At 53.0% G+C, this 18,008-nt stretch overlaps 1 long non-coding RNA gene across 2 annotated transcripts in view; it reads left to right on the top strand.

Moving 5' to 3' along the window:
* The window catches only part of LOC116831568 (uncharacterized), a 28,966-nt gene that overhangs the window by 1,936 nt on the left and 9,022 nt on the right, over window positions 1-18,008 (top strand). Inside the window, exons 2-3 of one of the 2 annotated variants that reach the window (XR_004375234.2) lie at window positions 738-863; window positions 6,187-6,968. This is a non-coding gene — a long non-coding RNA (uncharacterized LOC116831568). Of the gene's footprint in view, window positions 1-737; window positions 864-6,186; window positions 6,969-18,008 lie in introns of those variants that run through there. The other variant, XR_012656681.1, reaches the window with a different exon arrangement.

Here is an 18,008-nt window from a genome sequence, read left to right as displayed (position 1 = left end):
CCTGATTGCTCTGTCAGAAGTGACAGCCTGGTCCCTTTCCTGAGAGGATACTGTTCATTTAACCCCTCCAGGAGGTGTCCAAGGAGTTTGTTTTTCCTTCCATTGTGCATGTATTGACAGGACATTTCACGTGTCATCATGCGATGTCCTCCCAGGATCCAGGGGCCCAGTAGTCAGCATCAGCAGCCTCCCAGTCCTGCTGGGCGGGGAGCACCAGGGTGACCAAGGAGTCTCCACCTGCCAGGAGCCGTGCCTCCGGAGGAGGGGGGCAAGGGCCATGGTTCCTTGCGTGGGGCTGGAGCACCCTCGTGTGGTGGTGAGCGGTACGGTGCCAGAGGTTGGAGTCTGCAGTGGTGCTGAGACGTGTGGGTCCCAGGATATTAGAGAGACAAGGCAGGGGAGAGAATATCTTTGATTGGACCAGCTTCTGCTGGTGAGAGAGACCCACTGTCAAGTCACCCGGAGCTCTGGTGAGAGAGACCCACTGTCAAGTCACCCGGAGCTCGTCTGCAGAGCTAACGAGAGCCCTGGGCCTGGAACGCTGCTCTCTCTCCCCAGTAGCAGCTGTTCACTCACCCCTCTTGCCACACAAGGCTGGAGGGCAGCTCAGGAGTCAGCAGATCCCACGGTGCCTGCGCAGGGGTCCCTGTAACGGGAATAAAGGGAAACACGGAGGAAGAAACTTCTCACTCAGCCACTGGGATGTTACTATTGCATTTCTCTCCCTCTCGCTACAGGAGTGAGCCGCTCTCAGCTTCGGGGCTGAGGAGCTTCTAAAGGGCTGGGGCTGCCTTCTGGACCCTTCTCGGAGATGAAACAGCAGCAGGATTGTCCAGTCATGGCTGGTTCAATGCTCACAGGAGGTAGGTTGAGTACCCCCCAGGCCTGGGACTGGACAGCAAGTGTCTAGTTATTGCTGATTCTCCAGTAACTTCACAGAATCACAGATTATTAGGGTTGGAAGGGACCTCAGGAGATCATCTAGTCCAACCCCCTGCTCAAAGCAGGACCAATCCCCACTTCCCTAAATGGCCCCCTCAAGGACTGAACTCACAACGGATGGACAAATGTGTCCAGGAAGTCCCCAGAGCGCCTCCCTCAGGCCTGTTCTTGTCTCACTTTTGTGGCCAGGACAGGTGCATGTGATTCAAGGGAACAGGTGCATGATTCCTTCAGGGCTGCTCAGCTGCTGGTGCAGAATCATAGACACGTAACTGGTCCCTGTGACTAGACTGAGCTCAGTGCCCTGGACTGGAGCAGGGGAGCCAAGTCCAGCAATTAAAGAGGGCTGGGCTGCACCAGAACCTAGAAAGGGCTGCTCAGGAGCAGCTGGGAAGGAAGAACTGAGACAGGCTGAGCCCTGGAGAGGGAAAGTCATGCTGGAGTGGAGCTAGCTCCTGGGGTGAGTCCCTGGAGCAGGGAGCCAAGGGCTCAGGGAAGCAGCCCTGCAGCTGCTGCTCCAGGAAGGGAGCAGAGCTGGCTGAGGCTGGGGGGCTGCCAGGGCTGGAACTGGAGGGCCAGAGACCTGTGGGAGGGGCTGCCCTGAAGCCTGGGGCCGCAGATTGAGTGAAGACTGTGTTCTGCTTGCCTGATAACCCCTGTGTAAAGAAATGCAGCTCCTTGAACTAGCCAGCCGCGGCAGAGCATGCTCTGGAGCCGGGAAGGAGAGATGGCCCAGGGGACAGACTGGAAGGGACATCAGGAGGTCATCAGATGCAGCCCCCTGTGCTGTGATAGGGCCAAGTAACCCTGGACCAGCCCTGACAGGGGTTTGTCCAGCCTGTTCTTAAAAACCTGCAGCAATGGGGAGCCCACAGCTCCCTTGGGAGCCTGTTCCAGAGCGTAACTACCCTGAGAGTGCGAGAGTTTTTCCTGATATCTAACCTTCGTCCCCCATTGCTGCTTGTCCTACCTCCAGTGCACACAGAGAACAACTGATCCCCGCCCTCTTTAGAACAGCCCACAATGTATTTGAAGCCTGTCAGGTTTCCTGCAGTCTCCTTTCCTTAAGACTAACCATGCCAGGTGTTTTAGCCTTAGGTCGAGTGTTTTAAAGTTTTTTTTGTTTTTGTAACTCGTCTCTGGACTCTCTTCCTAAAGTGCAGCACCCAGAAGTGGACACAGGAGTCCAGCTGAGGCCTCACCAGTGCCAAGTAGAGCAGGACAGTGACCTCCCATGTCTTACATACGATGCTCCTGTTCCTGCATCTCAGAATGAGATTTGCCCTTTTCACAGCTGCATCACTCTGTTGACTCTCATTCAGTTCGTGATGCACTGTAACCCCCGGATCCTGTCCAGCGGTGCTACCACCGAGCCAGTTAGTCCCCTGTTTGTACCTGTGCAGCTGAGTTTTCCTCCCCAACTGTAGTACGTTGCACTTGTCTCTACTGACTTCGTCTTGTCGATTTCAGACCAGTTCTCAGTTGCCAAGGTCGCTTTGGATTCTGATCCTGCCTCCAAAGTGCTTGTGACCTCTCCCAGCTTGGGGTCATCTGCACATTTCATAAGCAGCTTCTCCACTCCATTATGCACGTCGTGACTGAAAATATTGAATAGTGCCAGACCCAGGACTAACCCCTAGGAGGCCCCACTAGTTCTTCGTTGATTGACTGCACATGTGCATTGCACTCTTGGCGTGTGCTCACCTCCAGCATGGGGCTTGGAAATTTTTCTCTCAGCAGCACTTGTTGGGGGTGGCTTGAGCACCCTTTGCTGCCACATGCCACTGCAAGCAGGTATAAAGGGCGAAACCATCTGTGATGGGGTACACCAGACCCTCTCAGGCCCCCTGCTGGAGGCCTCGTGGCCCTGCCACCCCCTGCCCCAAAAAAGAGCAGTGGAGAGAGTCCTCCAAGCTGCCTAGAGTGGCTGTGTGGGACACAGCCAATCAGGGCCCAGCAGCCTAGTATAAAAAGAGCTGCAGGGCCAGTGGGAGTCCAGTTCCTTGCTGGAGCTGAAGAAGTGTGGATAGGGTGTGGCTGGCTGACAGCTACAGGACCCCAGACAGGGCAGAGCTGCCAGAAGCCAGGAAGAGCGAGAAGGGGCCCTGAGCTGGTTGCAGGGACTCCATGAGGACAGGGCCCTGAGGTACAGGTGAAGATGGCACAGGGCTGTGAGGAAGTGGCCCAGGGAATTAGTGCAGCAGCATGACTTAGATAACAGCAGACAGCTGCTATCTACAGGGTCTCTGGGCTGGGACCCAGAGTAGTGGGTGGGCCCAGGTCCCCCCTAACCCCCTGGGGGAAGTGGCCTGGACAGTGAAGCACCCCAGAGGGGGAACTGAACTGTAGTGGCCCAGCTGGAGAGCTGTGGCCAGGAAGCCCCAAGAGGGCGAAGACATTGTCTCTGGGAGGGAGCTCTGGGGCACTGCTCTATCCCAGAGAAGGAACAAGCTGAGAGAGAGAGAGTGCAGGCACATGCACTTGGCCAAGGGGGCACTCACAAGGGGTGAGCGCATCCTGTTACACCATCCCTGACCCCCCTCACTTCCTCCTTACCACCTGTAACAGTCCTTGGAATCTGTTTATCTTGCTTCAGCAAGTTTTCTCTGCATCCAGATGCAGAGTTACCTGTTCATAGATTCCTTTTTTGGTGTTAGTTGTAATAGATACATTTTTGTTTAGCAGAAGTTAGTTTCTCGGTTCCCTAGCTCTGGGCCTCTGTTTGTCGGTACCAAGGAATACCTGGGTCACCAGGCTTCAAGCTCTGCCTTTCATGCTGTAAACCTGTGAGCAGCCCATGCTCTAGTTTTCTAGTTTGTCTAGGTGAGTCCCACATTAGGGATCAGGGCCAGATTTGTATGGACTTCAAGCTGAGGACCAAGAAAGAGAGAGAGGCCAGGCTGAAGTTTCCTTTGTTCGAGGCCGCTCGTGAGACCATCTTCAGTCCCAGGGGTACTGAGCACTTCGGACTGGGTGAGAAGGGCACCTCCAATACTGGCTGAGTCCCGGCACCGCTCACCCTTGCTGGTGCCCAAGAAGGAACATAAGGCTTCCAAGGATGCTGCCAGGAGAGGCAGATCGCCACTCCTAAATCTACCAAGCAAAGGGATGAAGGGTCGAGTAGAGTGCAGGCAAAATCGAAGCATTCCTGCACTTGTTCATCAGGTGAGATGGCACCATGACTCCAGCGCAGGGCAGGCACTGTCAGACCAGGGCCCAAAGCGGCACCTTCATGGTCTGGGGCAGCGTCTTTGTCTCTTGTGCATTAGTCAGACTATTCCAGGACTGTCCATGCCAGAGGCATATGCAGCAGCCAGGGACTTGAGTTTATCAGTTCTGGTGTGGCCAGTGGTGCAGGAGATACCTTCAATGGTACCAGTAGAACACACGGCACCAACCTCCTCAGTGCAGCAGCCGGTACCATGTTATCCTCCAGCCTCCCAGAGCTTTCGGCCATCAGTACCATTGTTGATGCTTCTCTTCATTATTCCCCAGACTCTTGGTACCCGTCTCCAGCACTGAAGGGTTTGGCCCCTCCATGATTGTGAGATGATGATTCTTCTTCAGATTCTTAAGTCTCCCAACCCAGAGTGTGTTTTGCCACCCCGTGACGCGTCGTTCCATATTCCTTATGAAAATATGCTTATGATATGACTGACATAACTGAGATGTACGTTATGCAAGATGGCTCATGTGAGATATCACTGGAAAGGTTCTGATTTACTGAATGTGATAATCCTATTTGTATGCCTGTATCATTTCTGTATCTGAAGTTAAGAATATTGACTCTGTACCTGGTGGAGGGATAGCTCAGTGGTCTGAGCATTGGCCTGCTAAACTCAGGGTTGTGAGTTCAATCCTTGAGGGGGCTATTTAGGGATCTGGGGTAAAAATCTGTCTGGGGATTGGTCCTGCTTTGAGCAGGGGGTGGGACTAGATACCACCTGATCCCTTCCAACCCTGATATTCTGTGATCTGTATTATCAGAGAGGACAATGGACTGTGAAAAGCTTGGCCTTCCCATGGACGCTCCATATTGCCACTGACTCATGGATGCTGTGATCCTACAGTCAGGTGATCTTGTCACCCGATCCTAAATGCTACCCAGGACTTCTTGTAACTTTCCACCGGAAGGGAAGGGGAGGATCAAGTTTGGGAAACAATATTCTTGCCTTATGTAAATCCTATTGAAGGGCGGGGAGGAAGGCAAACGGGTCTCCTCCTCCCCTCCATGGCCTGTCTGCCCAAGAAGGAAGACTGAAGGGAAGGGGGAGTCCAGCCTGAGACAGGGGTCCAGTCTGAAAAGGAATAGACCAGAACTCTGAACCACAGGAATTTTGCAAACTGCCTGTAACACTATTTAGTCCAGTGGCTCTCAAACTGTTTTACTGGTGCCCCCTTTCACACAGCAGACCTCTGAGTGCGACCCCCCCCCCCTTGTACATTAAAAACACTTGTTATATATTTAACACCGTTATAAATGCTGGAGGCAAAGCAGGGTTTGGGGTGGAGGTTCACAGCTCACGACCCCCCTTGTAATAACCTCACGGTCCCCTGAGGGGTCCCGACCCCCAGTTTGAGAACCCCTGATCTAGGGGGAGAAATATTCCTTGTAACCAATTTCTTTAGTGAAACTAGCTTAGTTTGGGTGTTTGATTTCATTTACTTAGTAATCGGCTTTGTTCTGTTTGTTACTCATTTTACCACTTAAAATCTGCCTTTATAGTTAAAATTTGTTTTGTTTATTATTAAACCCAGTTTCTGTCACTTCTAACTGGGGCGGAGGGAGGTAAGAAGTGTGCACACCTCTCTCCGTATAGAGGGAACGGGCAAATTTTGTAATATATGTTTGGGTCTGCACACCAAGGGAGGGGGAGATCCAAGTGCTGCGCAAGTCCCTGAAGCTGAGTCTGCCCAGAGCTGATCTGCAGCTGGGGGTGGCCCTGCCTGTGTGTGTGTTAGAGGAGGTTTGAAGAGCCTGGCTCAGCAGGACAGGTGAAGGGGGCCCAGGCTGGCAGAACAGGCAGACTCAGTGGTATCACAGCACATCAGGTGGCTTCCCAAGAGGTCCAACCCGTCACAACCCCCTCCTAGACCTCACCACTTGGGGTATTAGTGAGATCCTTCTGCCAGCGCTGGCCTGGAATCGTGGCGAGGGAGTCACTGGGGTTCAATCCCCTTTCAGTGACCCCCCCCCATTTCCAGACTCTCCCAATGCCATTCACATTCAGTTTCTTCATCTAGACCTGGGGAGTCGTCTCATCCAGCTCCTCCTGATCCTGCACCGGGCTTGGTACCAAGCAGAAGGAAGAAGTTCAAGAGGACCTAAGGGGCAACTGTCAGAGGAGGCCCAGCCTCACCCCTGTTAGCTTCACCCACCTTTTCTCCGCATGAAGCCACTTGTTCTGGAGTGTCTTCGCCCCCACAGGAGCTTGCCAGGAGGTCTCAGGAAGTTTACCTCTGCCTTGGGCATCCAAGTAGCGCTGAGGACTCCTCTCATTGTCTGTCTGATGTTCTGGCAGTGGCTGCTCCATCTTGTGCCGCTCGTCTGATTAATGAGGATCTTGGAGCCCGCTAAGATTCAGTGGCAAACTCCCTCCCACATCAAATTGTGCAGCGCACAGATTATGAACCCTACCGAGGCTTGGAGCATTTTCACCCCTACCCCTCTTCAGGGTCACTCATCTCGGCTGTGAGTGAGAGGGAAACGCCATGGGCATCAGGTATCTACCCCTAAGTGACAGGATGCCGGAAAGCTCAACTTGTTTGGTAAAAACATTTCTTGTATGGTGAGGCTACAGCCTAAAATCACCAACCACGCAGGTGACATGATTTAACATCCAGGACTCTGTTCTGAAATGCAAGGATAAGCCCCCCGAGGAGGATTTCCTTCTGCTGGTGGAGGAAGGGAAGTTAGTGGCAAGAACTTTTTCAGGCCAGTTTGCTCACGACTGATTTGGCTGCTAGGACCACGGCCTCTGCCCTCGCTATGCACAGCTGCTCATGGCTTCAGTCTCTGCGGTTGCCTTGAGGTACAGCAGACCTTGCAGGGCCTGTGCTGAAAGGTGGCCCTCTTTGTAGTGCAGATGGATGATAAACATCTGAGTTTAAAGGGCTCCCAGGAGATGCTGAAGTCTGAGGGTACATACTCGTGCCCTTTCATCCTCAGCAGTCCCACCGATACCCCAGTCTTGCGCCTTGCCAGGGCCTATCAAGGCAAGAGAGTAGGAGTTAAAGGCACAGGCTGACTCCTTCTTTTGCAGCAGCTCTTGGTCTACGTAGGCCCACTGGGGGACTCAGCAGCCATTTTGATGGGTCAGTTGAGATGCCAGGCCGGTCTTCCTCAGTGCTTGGTCCCAAATTGCATCAGATCAAAGGGTCTAAAGGAGTGTGGAAGTGGGACACACCCTTCAATATGATTCTTCCCCTCCTTCCCACCCGCCCCTTCTTCTTTGGACCTCCTGGAGTGGCCTCAGTCTCCACTGTGGGTGGGAGCCATAGAATAGGTCCCACAGTGTCATAGAGGAATGGGGTTGTATTCCTGCTCCTTCCTTATCCCAAAAGCAAAGGGAGATCTCAGGCCAATTTTAGACCTATGTCGACTCAACAGGTATCTAAAAGAGATGAAGGTTTCACCTAGTCACATTGGCTGCCATTACCCCCTGCCTGGATCCCGGAGACTGGTATGCCATTCCCAGCTTAAACTGCCCCATGGAAGTATGTTCCTTTAGGAAAGGCCACCGGGTGTATGATATTCTTGGCAAACCAATCTCATTCCCAGTTCATAGTGCTGCCTTTCAGCCTGTCAGCAGCACCCTGGGGCTCTACAAAATGAATGGTGTTGGTAGCTGCCTTCCTGAGAAAGTTAGGGGTCAAGTTTGTCCCTATCTGGCTGACTGGCTTGTGCGAGGCCTGTGATGGGTTGGATCACAGAACCCTCCCTTGGGAGCTGCCACTCAATGTGCCAAGACCACTTCTGCCCATTTTCCCTGCCATTTCAGGACCCCAACACCCTGTTTTGCTGAGCTAGACACACCCGTCTGCTCCAACACAGACCCAGGGTCTGAATTACTTGCCCCAGAGCTGCAGGTTTACCAGAAAGCAGCTTACAGAAGTGTGCTTGTCTTTAACACTCAGATGCCCAACTCCCAGTGTGGTCTAAACCCAGATAAATCTGTTTTACTCTGTGTAAAGCTTACACAGGGTAAACTCATAAATTGTTCGCACTCTATAACCCTGATAGCGAGAGATGCACAGCTGTTTGCTCCCCCAGGTATTAATACATACTCTGAGTTAATTAATAAGTACAAAGTGATTTTATTAAATACAGACAGTAGGATTTAAGTGGTTCCAAATAGTAACAAACAGAACAAAGTAAGTCACCAAGCAAAATAAAATAAAATGTGCAAATCTGTGTCTAATCAAACTGAATACAGATAATCTCACCCTCAGAGCTGTTTCAGTAACTTTTTTCCTCAGACTGGACACCTTCCAGGCCTGGGCACAATTCTTTCCCCTGGTACAGCTCTTGTTCCAGCTCAGGTGGTAGCTAGGGGATTGCTCATGATGGCTGCTCTCTCCTCCCTGTTCTGTTCCACCCCTTTGTATATCTTTTGCATAAGGTGGGAATCCTTCGTCTCGCTCTGGGTTCCCATCCCGTCCTTCTCAATGGAAAGACACCATGTTAAAGATGGATTCCAGTTCAGGTGACATGATCACATGGCACTGCAAGACTCCACTGTGCACTTGCCAGCACACACACACACAGGAAGACTTACAGCTAAAACACACCCATCTGTAGACAATTGTCCTGGTTAATGGAATTCATCAAGATTCCAAAGCACCATTAATGGCCCACACTTTGCATAATTACAATAGGTCCTCAGAGTTATATTTCTAGTGTCAGATAGAAGAGTGGTACATTTATACAAATAGGATGACCACACTCAGTAGATTGTAAGCTTTGTAACGATACCTTACAAGAGACCTTTCGCATGAAGCATATTCCAGTTACATTATATTCACTCATTAGCATATTTTTATAAAACCATATAGACTGCAACATCTCAAGGCCATTCCAGGCTTCAGGTCCTGTCCAGTGTAACTCTTCTCCAGTCAACTTTCAAGGCACTGCGACTCTTGATCAGCTCCAAGAAGTCGGTCCTTTTCCCCGTTCTAAGGAGATGATTTATTGGGGCAGTGCTGGGCTCCACTCAAGCCAGATCCTGCCTACTGGGTAGGCTGAGTTTCTTGTGAGGGCTGAGTGTCCTTAATGGGACATCCACACACAGCTGTTTGGCCCTACTGTCAATGCACCTAGTGGGTGTCACCCAGGAATACAACACTACAAAGACACAGCCGATAGCCCTAACTTCCGATACAAAGCTGATACATGGATTTAACCAGGATAATGGTACGTGATAGATTGTAATGTTTCCACTGACACCAGACATGAGACACTTTGTATAAAATTTATGGAAATTGTGTAGCAGTGGTAACAACAGTGATAAAAGAAAAGTGACCATGTATACACAGCATCCCAGTTTATTTAGCATGGAGAAGAGAAAACTGGGGGGGACATAAGTCTTCAAGTACATAAAAGGCTGTTTATAGAGGGGAAGGTGATAAATTGCTCTTATCCACTGAGGACAGGACAAGAAGCAATGGGCTTATTGCCGCAAGGGCGGTTTAGTTGGACATTAGGAAAAACTGCCTAGCTGTCAGGGTGGTTAAACACTGGAATAAATTGTCCAGGGAGGTTGTGGAAGCTCCATCCTTGGAGGCTGTGAAGAGCAGGTTGGACAAACACCTGTCAGGATGGTCTAGATAATCTTTAGCCCTGCCTAAGGCAGGGGACTGGCCTTTCCCATCCTACATTTCTGTGATTCTAGAGACAATGCCAGATGTGGGCAAGTTATCTTCCAGGCGTTGTTCAGCTAGACTCTCATCTCACCTGCTGATTTGTGGAATGCGCAAGTGCCGTCACTCCAAGGAGAAAAACGGTTCCTTAGCTTTCCCATAAACTGTTGTTCTTTAAGATGTGTTGCACACCTGTTCCACGACCTGCTCTCCTGCCTCTCTGCATCCAAGTTTTCCAGCAAGACAGAACCGAGGGGGCCTGGGGGCGGCTTCTCTTTATACCTGCACAGCGTGGTGCACGGCAGCAGAAGGTACTCGACGTGCCCCCATGGATACCGCTCAGGGAAAATCTCTGACAACTGTGCTCAGGGCGAACTCCTGCTGCGAGTGGAGTGACATGCAACATCTCTTGCGAACAACAGTTATGGAACATGTCTAGAATGTTTTATAGTCCTCCCTGGGTGACAGCGAGCCTGGTCATCAGCCAGTGGTGCACCCACCGGACAGGAATCTCATCTAGACCCCATGGCCCTAGTTCGTTTAGGAGAATGTCACGTGGGACTGTGCCAAAAGCTGTACTGCCATCCAGATAGATCACGTCCACCGTTTCCCCCAGCCACTGGCCAGTGACCCTGTCAGAGGAGGAGGGGAGGTGATTTGCCAGGATTTGTTCTTGACAAACCCATGCTGGCTGCTCCTTCTAACCCCATTAGCCGCCGGGTGCTGACAAACTGATTTTTTCATACTTTGGTCCAGTATCTTTCCAGGTTTCATAGATTCATAGACTCTAGGACTGGAAGGGACCTCGAGAGGTCATCGAGTCCAGTCCCCTGCCCTCATGGCAGGACCAAATACTGTCTAGACCATCCCATCTTGGTACATGATCTTCGGGAAACTCGGGTACGGATGAGGACAGGTGGAGGGCCGAGTGGATGAGTAAGGGCAGGACTAACTAGCCCCTATCTGTAACAGAGGAGCAGGAGGACCCACGGGAGTTATAGATCAGTCAACCTAACTGTGTGTCCAGTTTTAGTGGGCAACCACATTTCAGAAAGATGTGAGAGGAAATTGAGGGGGTCCAGAGAAGAGCAACAGAAGATTAAAGGTTACGAGTACATGACCTTGGAGAAGGCTGAAAGAACCGGGTTTATTTAGTTTGGCAAGCAGTGTAAGATGAAAAGGGGCATGTACGCAAGTTTCATGGTATCTTAATAGGGTTGTCATCAGAGGAGGGAGAAACTTGTCACCTTAGCCCTTCTAAGGATGATTATTGGAAAAAGAAGCAATGGGCTTAAATGGCAGCAAGGGGATTTTAGGTTGGACCTCTTTGGAAAAAGTCTAACAGATCGGGTTAGTTAACACTGGAATAATTGCTCTTAGGGAGGTTGTGGGAATCTCCATCTTCCTGGGTATCATTTCAGAGATTTTAGATTAAATGTTATCCGGGTGGATAACCGCTGGGATGAATGTCATGGGCACCTGCCAATCTTAAAGTGCATCTAACTCATTAAATATTCTTTCACGCCGTTTTTTTTCTATGCATAAGCCTGGATGTTTCTGAGGTCTCCCATGTCAGGGGAGATCTGAATCTGTGTCTTCGAAACTGCTCGTGGAGCTCTGTGGTGTGGCTAATCAGCTGAGTCACCACTGCTTCTCCGGATGGAATATGTCAGCCTGCCTGCCAAAGCAGGTACTCACATGGCCACAGAGACAAGGCCTAACTAGCCGCTATGGCTAATCAAGAGTCTTTCGTGTTCTTTAGTCTCCCGTGGGGACGGTGTTTCTGACACAGTTCTTGTGACGCTTCAATGGCTGGTGTCATATGAGCATAAGTCCAGATTCCTGAACTTAGCGTAAAATGGGTGCGTGATTGAAGGCTCAAGCTTAATTACCAGCTTAGATCTGATAGTGCTGCCACCAGCCAGAATTCCAGTGTCTGGCTCACTCTGGTCTCCCCAAAACCTTCCCTGGGGGACCCAAGACTCAGATGCCCTGAGTCTCACAACAAAGGGAAATAACCACTCCCCTTGTCCCCTCTTTACCTCCTCCCAGATCTTCCCGCCCTGGTACTCTAGGAGATTACCCTGTTTCAATTCCTTGAAACACAAACACAGAGAGATCAGGTTTCTCTCACCCTCACTCAGAGTCCCTGCAAATGCAAGCTTTGTAACTCTAACACAAAGAGATTTTCTCTTCCCCCTGTCTTCTTCCTCCCAGCCTCCCTGGTAACTGCAGAGAGCCCCAACTAAAAAAATCCAACAGGTCTTAAAAAGAAAGCTTTATATAAAAAGAAAGAAAAAGACATAAAAATGGTCTCTGTATCAAGGTGACAATATACAGGGTTATTGGCTTAAAAGAAAAAAATGAATAAACAGCCTTATCCAAAAAGAAATACAATTTAAAACATTCCAGCAAAACTACACCATGTAAATACAAAAAACAATATAAGCCTATTGTCTTCTACCTTTGTACTTACACTTGGAAACAGAAGGTTAGAAAGCCTGGAGACAGATAGAGAGATCACTCTCAGAGCCGAGAGAGCAACAGACAGAGCACACACAAAAAAACACACACCCAAAAACTTCCCTCCCTTGAGATTTGAAAAATCTGGTTTCCTGATTGGTCCTCTGGTCAGGCGTCAGTTCTCTGCTTGTAAGCCCTTTGCAGGTGAAAGAACATTAACCCTTAACTGTCTGTTTATGACAGCTGGTGGGCATGGGCTCCTGACAGCATCCATAGTGGGATTTGTAAATCCTCTCTGGTTAAGGACGTTAAGCTCTGAGATGAAATGAGGAGACTTCGCTCTCCCACACTGAGCGAGGAGAACAACGGCCAAGTCTGCCAGGGCGCCTGCCTTGATCAAACCTGTTCCCAGGGGAGCTCGTGGCTCTCATACTGACCTTCCTGTGGGGATTTCCTGGCCTGTGGGTCTGGCCGTTCCTTGATACTCTCTCTGCAGCAGCATAGGTGGCCCTGTGCCACTGACCTCTCACCTGCCATTCTCCTGGGGGCTGACTTCTCTGCCAACCATCCTTAGCCTGGGTCAGAGATTCGCATGGTCTGGTCTGTCTCAGGGGCATTGTCCTGCTGCCTCTTACTTGAGGGGCAGCAGGACTGGCAAGTTTCGGGGATGGGGATCATGCCCTGCTCAGGTCTTCAGGACCAGACAGAGTCCTTGTGCCCTGAAAGGGTAACGAATAACGGCCACTGGGTTGCTCTGAGTGAGGGCCTTGTCTTTCACCCCTTTGCCCTCAGAGCAGGGGGCCGCGGCCTCCCCAGTCCTGTCACTGTGGCTGTGATAGTCCAAAAGGAAGAGAACAGGCTCGAAGGAACCTTGGTTCCCAGGCCTCATGATCTGCACCTGGCTATGTGGCCAAGGGTCTGGTGCAGCCCCTGGAAATGCAGCACGCTCTGAGTCCAGCTCTGGGGGCTGGAGGTGAGTCACTCGGGGAGGTGGCAGGACACTGAGGACTCACAGCAAAGCCATCCCCATGCCCAGTGCTCCCCTAGAGATTTAGCCTTCTACATCGCTTGTCCTTTGTGCTGAAGCCCCTACGGCAGCACTGCTCTGCTGGGGTGCCAGTCCGTGTGGGCTAGCTTGGGCTAACACCTTCCAGCAGTGGGCTTGTCTGCCCATCTGCACGAGGGAGCCAGCCAGTCCCGATGCCCCCCCACCAGTGGAACCCAAAGCGCCCCCCGCCCACCCCACCTCTGGTTTTCCCTGTGAAATCCTGTCAGTCATTCCTGGCTGGCTGCCAGCACTGCCATTCCAAGCTGACCAGCCAATTAAAATCGTGACTTTCTACACCCCCTTCACAGCTGTCTGCAGCTGGCACTCTCCCCACAAGTGGCACCTGCATGGGGCAGGCTCTGTCCCTGCCTGGCAGAGACCCTGCATCCATGGGCGGGCTGGGGAACTGGACTTCCTTTCTAAGGGCCAGTGCCCTGCCCCTGGGGAGCCCCAGCTGCTCACCTCCCTAGCGGGCTTGGGAGCGAGTAGAGACAACCTCTCCCCCTCCCAGCTGGGCACCATCTATAAACCAGCTGGGCAGGAGTTTCTATGGAACCTCCCAGAAGCCAGGTGCTCCCAGCCCAGGGGCTGAGCAGGGGCATCACACAGCGCCCTGTGATTGTTCCTACACTGCAGTCGTTCTTGCAGAGGGACCGTTCTCCCTTCTGGCCTGTTTGGCTGTATCGTTCCTGTTCACAAACCTGACACCTGAGACAGTTCCGTGTGTCACGGGCTCGATGAGTCACGGTGAGAAGCTAGAAGCAGAACTTCCTGGCCACTAGGCACCAAGCTCTCGCTAACTGTCCAGTGATGCAGCAGGTGCCGAGCCAGGCCGGAGAATGGCCATGAGCAGGACCAGGTGATTATCACTGAGATGGCTGGTGCAGCAGCCCCCCTCCCAGACTTAATGAGCAGCAGAGATCTGTGCACCGCCGGGAGCAGGCTGCACAGACACCGCCCCCCCATGGGGTTTTCTGGGCCCACAACAGAGCTCGCTATAGCCAGACACTGCTGAGTGGGTGCAAGCCATCCCCAGCTCTCCTCGTCACAGCCTGCAATGCCAGCCCCACACACCCCTGGCTTTGGGAGGGACACCTGGCAAATTCATGCTGCCGTTTTTGGACATAGTTCATCTAATACACGTACCAATCGTACCGCTGTGAAGGGAGCTTTGTGGAATCGCATTGTCCCAAGGCTCCATTTCCAGCGGGAGGGGGCTCAGCACCCTGGGCTCCACAGTGACCTGTTCACACTGCATCCCCTGCTGCCCCCTCCCTGATCACAAGCCTGGAGTTTTGGCTTTTGAAGGGAGCCTCTCAGTCACAGCCACAAGCGCCCGATTCCAGGGCCTCCTGGAAGGGAGAAGCGGGTCCGACGTTCTGGCCGTGTGCTCATCCAAACCAATGGGAGTCCATGTCTTGTCTTCTAACTGCATGGATTTCTCCACTGTTCCAGGCCTTGAGGCAGGCTCCAGGCCAATCCAGTGCGTCTCTTGGTGTATGAGCGGGAAATTGGACCACACACACATCACAGGATATGCTCGTGCCCCTTGGCAGGAGAACACCCCTGGGTGCAGTTCAGTACCCGAGCGGTGCCATGGGCTTCTGACTCTGGTAATCGGGGAGCTTCATGCCACCCCGGCTAGTCTGTCCAACCCTGTCCTAGCTACAGCTCCATCACATCTGAGGCCAGATAGGCCCAGCTCCAGCGGTCACCTCAAGGGGGAACAGAGCCGGGACGCTCCTCTACTAGCAGCCCCAAGGCGGGAGTGGTCACAGACTCAATAGCAGATTCCAGCCGCAGGTCAGTTGGTCACATATTGCTCTCTGGTTGTGGACGCTGTAGAAAGCTGACGTAAGGGACGGGGTACCGGCCCTCATGGCCCAGTAATGTTCTCGGAAGAGGCGCGGAGTGCCGCCTTGCCACTGCACTGAAGGGCACGGCTAGGTTCCACGCAGCTGCCGAATGGGGCCATGCTAGCCTTCCCCGAGCACTTGCAGAGGCGGCAGCCCCCTGGGCATGGCTGTGTGACACCCAGGCCAGGGCAGCAGCTGAGCCTCCCCCGCAGGGTGCTACTTTTCTGCCCACCACAAAGCCCTGGCCTGGCCTGGCCAGCACAAAATCCACCGTGTGCTTTGGAGGCTTGGCTGGCCCCTCAGCGGCCAGGCCAGGGCTAAGCTCTCTACCCATCTCTCTCATTGTGCCGCAGCTCCAGGCTCCTTCCTGCACCCTCGCCACCTGCCTGGGTGTGGGCACCAGGACTGCTCCTGTGACTGCCAGGAGCTTGGCCCTGCTGAGCTGGGACTGCTCAGCCTCGTGGCTGTTTTCACGCTGGGGACAAGTGAGAGCCCTGGGAGCTTGCTGCACTCAGCCTTCCGCTAATTAACCATTTCCTCTGGAAGGCCTCTGCCTGGCTTGGCCGGCTGCCCAGCCACTTCCTGCGGCTCCCAACGGCTCTGAGCAGCCCACGTGACTGAGCTGGGTGCACCAAAGCCAGGCCTCCCTCTCACTTCACACTCAGGTCAACCAACTGTTTGCACATCAGGGCTTCCGCCCAGTCTGCAAAAACACACACTGAATAAACGCATGAGGGGGATGCGGGGTTCCTGCAGGGGGGGAAGGGAGATCTGGGGTTCCTGCAGGGGGGGCAGAGGGCCGGGGTTCCTGTGGGGGGGGCCAGAGGGCCAGGGTTCCTGCAGGGGGGGAAGGGAGATCTGGGGTTCCTGCAGGGGGGGAAAGGAGATCCGGGGTTCCTGCGGGGGGGGCAGAGGGCCGGGGTTCCTGCAGGGGGGGAAGGGAGATCCGGGGTTCCTGCAGGGGGAAAAGGGCCGGGGTTCCTGCAGAGGGGGAAGGGAGATCCGGGGTTCCTGCAGGGGGCAAAGGGCCGGGGTTCCTGCAGGGGGGGAAGGGAGATCCGGGGTTCCTGCGGGGGGGGCAGAGGGCCAGGGTTCCTGCAGGGGGGGAAGGGAGATCCGGGGTTCCTGCAGGGGGCAGAGGGCCGGGGTTCCTGCACACTCCTATATTAGCCAAGAACTTGTCGTTTGACTAAAAGCATCTTCCCAGGAAGGCACCAGCCTGGCTTCTGTGCAGCATATGAGTGATGGAAAGGATCCTGCCACACTTGTCTGCCTCTTAGTGAATGTTCTCTGTTTGGACACAGACTGAGCAGATTGCAGCTTTTGTTTAGATTCAAGTAGAAGCAGGAGTGAAATCTTTCGAAGAGGGAGGAAGCGATGTCCAGCTTGGCCCTCTTGCCGCCTAATCCCTGCCAGGCTGGGTGTGGGCAGGGGGCAGACAGACAGGACCCGAAACACTGCTTTGTCACCATTTCGGTTCTTCTCAGTCTGAAGAGATTAGAGGATATGGTTGGGCTAGTCCTTACAACCCAGGGGAGCCAGGCGGGCCTTCTTCCTCTCGGTGCTATGTGCGAACTAGGAGTAACCCTCTGCGGACAGCAGAACGGAAGATCATAAGGATGCCCAGAGCAGTTTCTTCTTTTGACCCGCAACAGCTAATGTAAAGTTGACCGTCAAAGGAAATATATATCGGTATACTATGGTCAGGCCTCCTTCTGCGTCATGCCCCGGTGTAATGCCTTTGACAAGCGTCCCCTTGCGAGCCAGAGCAGACTCAGGCTGACTGCGAGGCCCCTGACGAGTGGCAGCCAAATGGAATGTGCGGGCCATGTCCCCAGCATTAATTCTCTGCACCCTTCACAGGTAGGTAGAGGGGGCAGGCCCCCATGTGCCTGTGGCGGAGCTAATTGCTACCCTCTCCCCCCATCTCTTGCAGGTTCCTTGTGATCTTTGCCCTCGCTCAAAACCCATAGGGCCGCAAATGGCAGACTTAGCTAAGCATTGAAATTGAACTGGAAGTTTCACTGCGCCAAGCAACAGCGCCGCTTCCGGGCTAGAATATGCAACTATTTATTTGGTGCTTCTCCAGCACTAGTAAGAGGCAGGCTGCGGGTTCACTCCTGCATCCAGCTAGCCTAGGAGAAAGAAAGCCCTGCCAATCTGCCACGGGCGTGGGGGATGCAAACTCCCGGGAGGCCGGAGCTGGATGACTGGCTCAAGCTAGGGCGCGCGGACAGGGGACTCAGCGCTCAGCTAGTGTATGCCTCTCGGTCTCCATTGTCTCTTGGGATATTGTTGATATTGCAACAAACGTGTTGGGTCACCTGCGGCCTTCCCCAGTGTGCGCAGATGCACAGCGGGACATGTGTTTGTAGGACATCCCAGTGAGGGTGGGCAGGGGCAGAACTCCGTCCCTGTTTCCCCAAGAGATAAGCATTGCCCACTCTTGACGCTAAAGCGTAGCATCAACCGTTAGATCACAGGGCTTTATGGACCCACACATGCAAGCCAGAGGGGACACAGACCACACTATCCTAGTTACCCCATTTACAGCGTGTTATACACCACTTTCATGCCGTCCCTCCCCTGGGAGCCTGCTTTGTGTCTAGCTTCCAGTGAGTGTGTTATCAGAGCCATTCTCTTCTTCTAGGAACCAAAAGAGTCCTCCAGGTGAGCCCCAGAGAGTCCTGCCCTACAAACCGCAACCTCGCTGGGTGGAAGAAGAATCTGCAGACAGGCTGCCCACCCCGCTAAGGATCCAGCACCATACTGATATTATCTCCCCATCACTCCCTTGCAGAACGCGGTCCCGGATCCCCTGCTGCCGCCCCTTCCTCCTC

The sequence above is a fragment of the Chelonoidis abingdonii genome, chromosome 10 (genome assembly GCF_003597395.2).
Source record: "Chelonoidis abingdonii isolate Lonesome George chromosome 10, CheloAbing_2.0, whole genome shotgun sequence".
Classification (NCBI taxonomy): Eukaryota; Metazoa; Chordata; order Testudines; family Testudinidae; genus Chelonoidis; species Chelonoidis abingdonii.
This window is presented reverse-complemented; position numbering and strand designations above follow the sequence as displayed.